This window comes from Anser cygnoides, chromosome 9 (genome assembly GCF_040182565.1).
Source record: "Anser cygnoides isolate HZ-2024a breed goose chromosome 9, Taihu_goose_T2T_genome, whole genome shotgun sequence".
In the NCBI taxonomy this organism is placed as follows: domain Eukaryota; kingdom Metazoa; phylum Chordata; class Aves; order Anseriformes; family Anatidae; genus Anser; species Anser cygnoides.
Genome location: NC_089881.1, coordinates 1,194,032 through 1,202,641, shown reverse-complemented (window position 1 = coordinate 1,202,641; position 8,610 = coordinate 1,194,032).

Here is an 8,610-nt window from a genome sequence, read left to right as displayed (position 1 = left end):
TAATTGTATCTAATTGTGTTCTCCCTGGCTGTTGTTTAAACAAAAAGCCTTTCAGTTGTTGTGGAAAGTATTAACAGCAGACCTTTGCTGACCTTCTAGAGCCATTTGGGAAAACTTGACATTACACAGAAGCTTACTCAAACAAGCCATAATTAAGTTGAGAGTGGAGTGACACCACTTACAAGAGAAAACTAAGTATGGCCATTTAATCCAAAAATTAAGGACTCTGGGGAGCACAAAAGTTTACCTCTACTAAAACAATTATGTTTTTCTGCTAGATGAAGAGACGATATAAATGGAATATTCATGTTCTTTTCAACATCACTACTCTTCGCTGCTCTTCCAAAACTGGAAGGGGCAATCAAAAGACCTTTCAAACTAATGTTTTGCATTCAATTATGTAGAAGCATTTGCTTTGTCTTTAAATAACCTGTCAATCATTCACAAGGTAAAGGCCAAATTCTGATTGCTGTTATGTACCCAGTAGTCCCAAGGACTAACTGAAGCATAGAGGTCTTGGCAGATTCAGGACAGCAGTACTTTATCTCCAGCTGAACATATTAATGTCTTCCCTATCCCTTCCTTCATCCATCTCCCGCTATCTTACTTTTAACAATGAATATGCAATGTGAAATGTAAGCATGTCTGGAATCCAAACATATCTTGCATAAACTTCAGTATGTGTCAAAAAAAATATCAAGTTTACCACAGTTCTGTCTAAAACAAAGTATTAAGCTTTATATTTGCATAAAGGTTATTTCAGAAATGTTCCCACATGCTTCCTTTTACAAAACTCCTAATTTAATATCCAAAAAAAAAAAACCAAAACCATACAAAATTGTTCCCCAAATATATACTGTAATCCATGCATCTTTTGTACCCCTGAAATAATAAATGAGGTATTCCTCAGAAAAGAGCATGCCTCAGAAAAATCACGCAGCCAGCCCTCCCCCTTTTGCCTCAGATTCAGCCATATCTACTTCTCAGAGTGTTTCATTGCATCAGACAATCTCTCCACTCAGAGCTGCAAGAACCAGTTACGCTGCCTAGCTGACCTGGTCTTGACTTTTTTGTGTTCTTTCAGCTTTGCCAGTCATGCCAGCTTTCATACCCCTTTAATCTCCTCCCAAGGCTACCTTCTGTACATCCTAACTCCTGAAAACTATTTAAAATCTATTTGCCCTCAATGTATTTAAATTATTTCTAGAAAAAGCTCACTCCTTCAACATTGTATATAAAAGCCTAGAATGGAATATTAAAATATTTTCGTGTTCTACTCATCTCAGAATACACTATCCTAAAGCTCCAGAAACTGGAGTTAAATGAATTCTGACAAGTTGAGTGTGTGACCAAAGGGAGTAGATACTCAGTCATGTTCCTGTGATTAAGGACTATTTTAATGCGACGTAGATGAATTGACTTGAGACTACCACGGTGATTTGTGAGAAGTTTTACATTTCATCGTAGTGCTCTCACTATGGTTGTTGTAACCCTATCATAAGATATTATTTTGAAAGGTATTCAAACCCTGTGATTTCAGGCACTTGGTTTTATTTATTTATTTTTAAATACAAGGATGAATTAGAAAATAAGTCTTCCTATTGCTCCTCCACAGTCCCTGGAAGAGGCAAGATCTTCTGGATGACAGGTCAAAGTAAGACCTTCTTAATTTCTCCCTTCAAGATCCTGTGTCCCTCAAATGCCTCTCAAGAAAGAGAAGTCAGCTAACTTATTCACTAAAATCAGGTTACATGAATCCCCCTTTGAGGCTACCACTTGCAAAAATGTCTTATTTCAGAAGGTGATAAAAGACAGTAGGTTGATTTGGGGAGGGGAAGGAATTGTTTTCTTTTTATCCAAAATTTGTTCCATTGTAAGAAGGTTTCTGTAAACACACTCAACCAAAACAGAATGGAAGTAAAATAGTTTTAAATTATTCTTATTTAAAAAAAAATATATAATGCCAGAGTATTAAATGCTTTCAAAATCTTGCAAACCAAACAGAAAGAGAATGGATTTGTTTTAATGCATCCAAAACAGCCTTTTTATTTATTTATTTATTTTGAATTAGAAAGAAAAGAATTACATAGTAACCTAGCAAATCAATATAAAGTCCTTCTACGGTGAATCTATTTGTGGCTGATTCTTTAATGTTATCCTTTTTGATACACAGTAGGAGCAGAGGGTTAGAGGTAACTTTTCTATCCCCCAGAATTATTCAGCTAGTAAACTAGATGAAGGATAATTTTCACTGGAATGAAAATCTGTGACTACAGTAGAAACACCATCCAGAACAGATCTCCCCAAAATACTCTTGTTGATTGAAAAATTCTATTTCTCGGCACCAGAATGCTCACAAGTTTCCATTAAACTCAAGCAAAATGTTATCTAGCAGGGAAGGAGATAAAGAAAGTGAGATAACACATAATAAACACCATTACCATAAAATATAATCTGTTAAACAGGGCTCACTTAGGATTCAGAACAGGACCCTCATACAGGAGAGAACTGGATCTCACTATGCTACATCTCAGGAGTGTTCCCAAATCTCCATTCTATCTAGCCAGCCTCTCTCACTCAAACTCTTCTTTTGTTTTGTATCCTAAATTTTCTCCCAGTTTAGGATAATTTCTGTTCATGGGAGCAGAAGAGCTCAATAGCAGAAAAATTGAATTCAGGTCCCTTCCTCCAGTGAATATCAAATCGTCTGGCATGCAGAACAGAAAATAAGTTATTTAGAATGATTATTCAGTAGCTAGATGGTTAGACACCCTGACCTCCCACCCTGCGTTGGGCGGGGCTTGAATGAAGGCTTCCTCCCACATCTTGCCTAATACAGCCAGAAATCTGGGGAATGCAAGCCTTCCTCAGAATTTTCATGACAAGACTTCTAAAGAACACACCTTATTCACCTTCAGTACAAAAATTTTATAAAATCTTAAAATTATTTGTGATGTTGGCTAATCTATTTCTTCACACATTTCATATTAGATTCCAGTTTCATCTACAGTGTCGTGAAAACTGTCATGAAAAGTATTTTTATAGATACTGAGCTATAGCATCAACTTTAAAATGTTTTCATTGTGCACCCAGAGTCTCACAGAATTAGCAGGATTTATACTTTGATGTGAAGATAACAGGAAAGCTTTTAGGAAATCTAACCTTTATTAAGTTCAGATGAAATCTATATTCAGTACTAAAATAAGATGCCATTGCCTAAAGGAAGCTGAATTCGCTTCCTGATAAACACATTGTTAAGTCTTAAATTCACTTTTATCCAAAACAATGCAAAAAAATTTTATTCTTTCATTTTCTATAATGAAATATTATATTTTTCTCTGATGTGCCAAACAATATCATAAACACTTTTCATTTCCGTCTTATTCCTTTGATTTTTTTCCCCCTTAAAAAGCACCAAATTGCTTAGAACTCATTTCATTCATGGCTTTAATAATTTAAATATATATATATATATATGTATAAAATAAAACAACCAAGCAAATCATAAAACACAAATAAGCCCTTCTGACAAATGTGAGCTAGAAGAAAAAAAAAAAAAAAAACTTGTTTCTAAAACACATTATTATGTAGATATTTTGTTTGTTGTTTGTTTCATAAAAGGTCTGATAGATGAAAATTTTATGTGTAGCTTTCACATAGAGAAGATAGAGAAACAATTAAAGCTTACTATAAATGTTGTCTCTCTTACTACTCCTGGCCTCAGTAAAATTAAGAACTGCATTTTGAAGCAGTGAAAGCAAGTTGTGCCATAGATGTCCTTTGTCGTGTTACCAGAGATCTTGAGAAAACAAAGTAGTCTTTGGTTCAGTATCAGTTATATCTACAAGTTTGGAGGCAACACAAATTTGGCAGTCAGGGAATTGGATAAAAAAAATAAAATACCTTTGCTATGCATTTTCTTGTCATAATTTTCTTGCAGATGCTACATAAAGTTAAAGATGTGTTGACACAGAAGAGAGTTAGTTCTAAGGCAAGAAGACAAGGACACTAAAATGCTGACTACCAGAGGAACTTTCCTTACTTGCAGGAGTTTCCTACTAGGTTTTTGTGAATATTTGATCTCATCTAACACTTTATTGAGGACGTCAGAGAGCAGAGGTCTCTTGGGACCATCACTTGCCCTACAGCAAATGTGGGCCACAAGCTGGCGTGGCTTCTCAGCTAAGAAACCACTTGCCCAGAGCACATCTTTCCCATTCAGAAGGCCTGGTATCTGCATGGTGTATTCCCCACTAGCTCAACCTAAACCTCCAACAGTGCTACCCAAAAATATAATTTAGTATAAAGTTTGGAATTCAGGCATTTGAATTTAGGCTTGTGAAAACCAACAAGAAGGATCAGAAAATTACTTACTGGTAGCAAGTGTACACACGGCATGCTGTCCCTGATAGCCAGTTCACTGATATCAGAATAGTTACGGTCACTGAAGGCCAAGTGTTCTAATTTTCAGATATCGCTATATTGTAACCTCAGTATTTTCTTCTCTGGCATATAAATTTATTTATTTCTATTTCTACTAATATTACTTAGCAAAAAAAAGTGACATTACTGATAGGAAGTGGTTTGTTAAGAAAAAGGTTGATGTCCAAATATTTGTCACTTATACTAAAGAATCCTGTTTTTGCATTTATTATCACATTATTATTTTTTTGGTATACTGAAGGGGAAAAAAAAATAAGATTTATCTTTTTATTCATAATACAGTGAAGCTGAATGGTGACCAGTTTCCTACTGAACCACTGAACAGATTTTTCTACATTTCCAGGAAATTCAATTTTAGGGAAAAAAAATGAATTGCATCAATACACTTTACTTTGTATTTTTCCCTTATATTGCAGAGAACATAGTTACATTGCAAGAAATCAGAGACTGTTAAAATTAGGCAACATAAAATAACTTTGAGTGATATGGTTGTACAAGGTAAATTAAACATATTCCTAAGAACTACTTGTTTTGTGTGAATTGTGACCTTCCATTTAGCAGCAGTGCCACAACAGTTGTTTTATGTTACATAAGAAATATTACTGCGTGTCTCCATGTAACACATTACACCAATCTAAATATTTGATATAATATTTTATAGTTTGGGGTTTAACATTAGTATCAAATTCCCTAAACTAATAACTGAATCTTTAAAACTCACAAAACAAAACAGTTACCCAAGTGGAAAACATCTTAAAAGCTCTCTGTAGTTGGGAATAAAGCTTTATTAAATACAACTGTTCTGACACAATGAATGTACTTACCGTAATACCTACGGGCTTACACCATTACTGCTCTCTTGAACAATTCCCTAAGTGGATATATATAATTTAGCACACCAAGGTCTCTCAAAATATACTGTCTTACAAGTTTGTCAGTGTCTATCAGCTCTAGCTAAGTTCATAGTAGGAAACATCTCTGCCTTTAACAAAACCATGTAATTGAATTTGGAAGGTTTGTTAAGGAGTTTATATAAATACTATAAAAACATAAAGCCTAGCATCTGGAAAATTCTGTTACTGACTTCCAAACATCAGGCAAAACATTATAAAATCAGTGTCCTCAGGAAACCAAACAGAAAGTCTTAATAGGGAAATGATGGGGAGAACCAAACAATTCCCAAATAAATTTCAATTGAGACTCTTCAGCTCACATATTTTCTGTATTAACATATCAGAAGAGTTTACCTGAACAAAGTTTCAAGTATGGAAATATCAAAGAATTTTTTGTTCAATATTTATATATAGACACAACTGTATTTAAACTGATATTTTTCTCAAACTAAAATAAAATTTCACTCACATAGATTATTCCTCTTGTAACATCATAAGAAAAATAGCAAATTCTGCGTTCAGAAAAAAAATATATAACCCATCAAATGACCTAAACAATACCACATACTGAATGCAAAAACAAAATAGTCTTTGTCATGAATAATCTGCCCAGCTACAATCAAAAGAATCCAAGGATACTTTATGCAAACAGAATTCTTCCATGTGAATATCATGAATCCATGTTCAATGACAGCATGAAATTTTCAAAGTATCTTCAGTGGGCTTTGACTTAAGTTCAACACAAGAATTGCTGTGGCAGAATATATATTTCAAAGTTACATGAAACTCTTCTGTGACATTACCTCTAATGTTTCATTTTTTGCCAGTGTTAAAAAAAAGGAAAAACAACAGTATGTGAAAAAAAAGGAAATTCACAAGAAAGAATCTGATTCCGTGTATGTGTGTATATATATACAGCTCCTTACTATTCCGCTTTTCTACAAAAGATGTTTCCAGAATGTTTGTAAATCATGCAGATACAAGCAGTTTCCTACCCTGTATAAATCACTGACAGCACTTCCCTGTAGAATGCATTCCTCCTACTCCCCGTTGGTCTTAAATGGCAATAAACACAACAGTTTGGTTTTGTTTTAACAGAAGTGAAAATTATTCTTGAATTTTGCAAATTTATCCAGACATTTTGCATTTGTTTCTAGTTTCACAGTTTCCATTTTTTACGGAAGATATGCTTCCTCCTATTTTAATCATAGCACATTGTAATGTTCTTGTTGTGTTGTTACACTGTTGTGTTGATGCATGAATAGAAATGGAAGTTCAATTCCACCTTTAAGGCTGGGGGAGAGGGAAGACACTTCACATCAGCAACTCATACAAGTGTTCTTCATGTTTTTTTATTTATCTTTAAAAAAAAAAACAATAAAAAAACACAGACACACACAAGCCCATATATTTCCTTCTTATTTCAAAATAAGGTGACCCAACTAAAGAACAAGAAGCAAGATGCAGACTAAGAAAAAAGTTTTAGGCTCCAGTATTTCTTCCGCTTCCCTTGCGGTGTGAAACGGTCTTAATTTAGAAGAAAGTAATGCCCTGAGCCTCTCAGCCTTTACAGGAGAAAAGGGAAAAAAAAGTCATTCTGCAAAGCTTGTTAAACATAATCTACACCACACCACAAGTGAGGTTTGCCAGCATTATAAAATGTAAGTAGCCATGTCTCCTGCTAAACCAATGGGTAGCTGCTCTCGTCCTTTGTGCTGCACACACAGGCACCATTCAGAGGCCACAGTCACCTGCATCTCACAGGAGCTGTTACTAATTATTCGTTATTAATAACCACCTTTAGGGACGCCAAGATCAAAGATTAGACCACGCACTGTTCCCACATGTAACAGGCGGCAGGGCCCACACCAGCCATGCACGCTTCAAAGCAGCTGCAGGCAGAGGAGCAGCCACAACAGGGCCTCAGCCATGCTAGGGTTTGCCATGTCCTCCTCCTGCCTTTCTCCTTTTTAGCTGGCCTTCACTGGGAGCTTGGTGGGTGGGTGACAAGGGATCCCAAGCTCACTGGATTGCAGCCATCTAGCTGCTTTTTTGGAACAGGGAGATGTTTTCTTCTCTGTCTGATGCATCCATGGGGAATATTTTCCTTCATTTTCTGTCTTCCAAAAGCATCCCCAGACACCATCCACCACCCTCCTCGCAGGAGAAGGGGTTTGAGCTCACAGTGGCAATTCTAGGACCACATAAGGACTCGGAAGGGGGACCTCCCTTGTGCAGGACAGATCGTGGAAGCGCACTCATCTTGGACGAACAAGTTCACTTCCCTGAGATGTTAAATTAATACATGTGCAGCCTGGTTAAACCACACTCTTAAATCTTGTCTTTCTTCACCATCTGTGACAAGATTCTTCTCTTTGAAACTATTAAGAGAAGTTGACCTTTTGTGCTTACATGCATTTCCTCTGTTGAGTCTTTAGACTCATCATTCTGCCGTGTTGCTGCTTTCCTGAGGATGATGGTATATAAATAGGCAAGCTCAAAAGATCTTTCAGATCAGTTTGACGATTTGTCTTCCTCAATAATATGAGATGATAGTAACGTAAATTTTCTCTTCTTCAAAAACTTGGCAGAGCCGAACATACTGAACTATGTTGTTTAATGATTTCTAAAGGAGCCCTGATTTAAAGACTGGAAAAAACTGTGCAAAGTTTGGAAACATCTGGTACTAATATAATACCTATTCCAATCAAAAAAGACTGATTAAACACTACAGCAACAGGTGGTGCAAACACTAGTAAGTCAATTTTAATAAGAGGTCAACACCTTCAGCTCCTCATTTTTCTTTCCATAAGTACTAATAAATTCCTCTCAACAGGTGTGAGGGTAGGATGTCTAATTACATTGTTCACATGCAAAGGTCTAGTAGTTCTCTGTTCAAAATTTCCAATGGTTTAAATGTCTGTGGTGGTTTTACTCAGGTGGGCAACTGAGCTCCACCACAACCGCTCTCTCACTCCCCCTCCTCAAAGAGGAATGGGGAGAAAATATGATGAAAAGGGCTCAAGGGTTGAGATAAGGACAGGGAAATCACACAGTAATTATCGTGACGGGAAAAACAGACTCAGCATAGGGAGATAGTAAGATTTATTGCCTATTACTAACAAGCTAGAGAAGCGAGAAACAAAGGAAAGAAACCAAAAGCACCTCCTCCTCCCAAGAAGTGCAGGGGAATGGGGGAACAGGGGTTATGGTCAGTCTATAGCACTTCTTCTCGGTCACTCTTGTCCGCTGTGCTGTGGGGTCCCTCCCACGA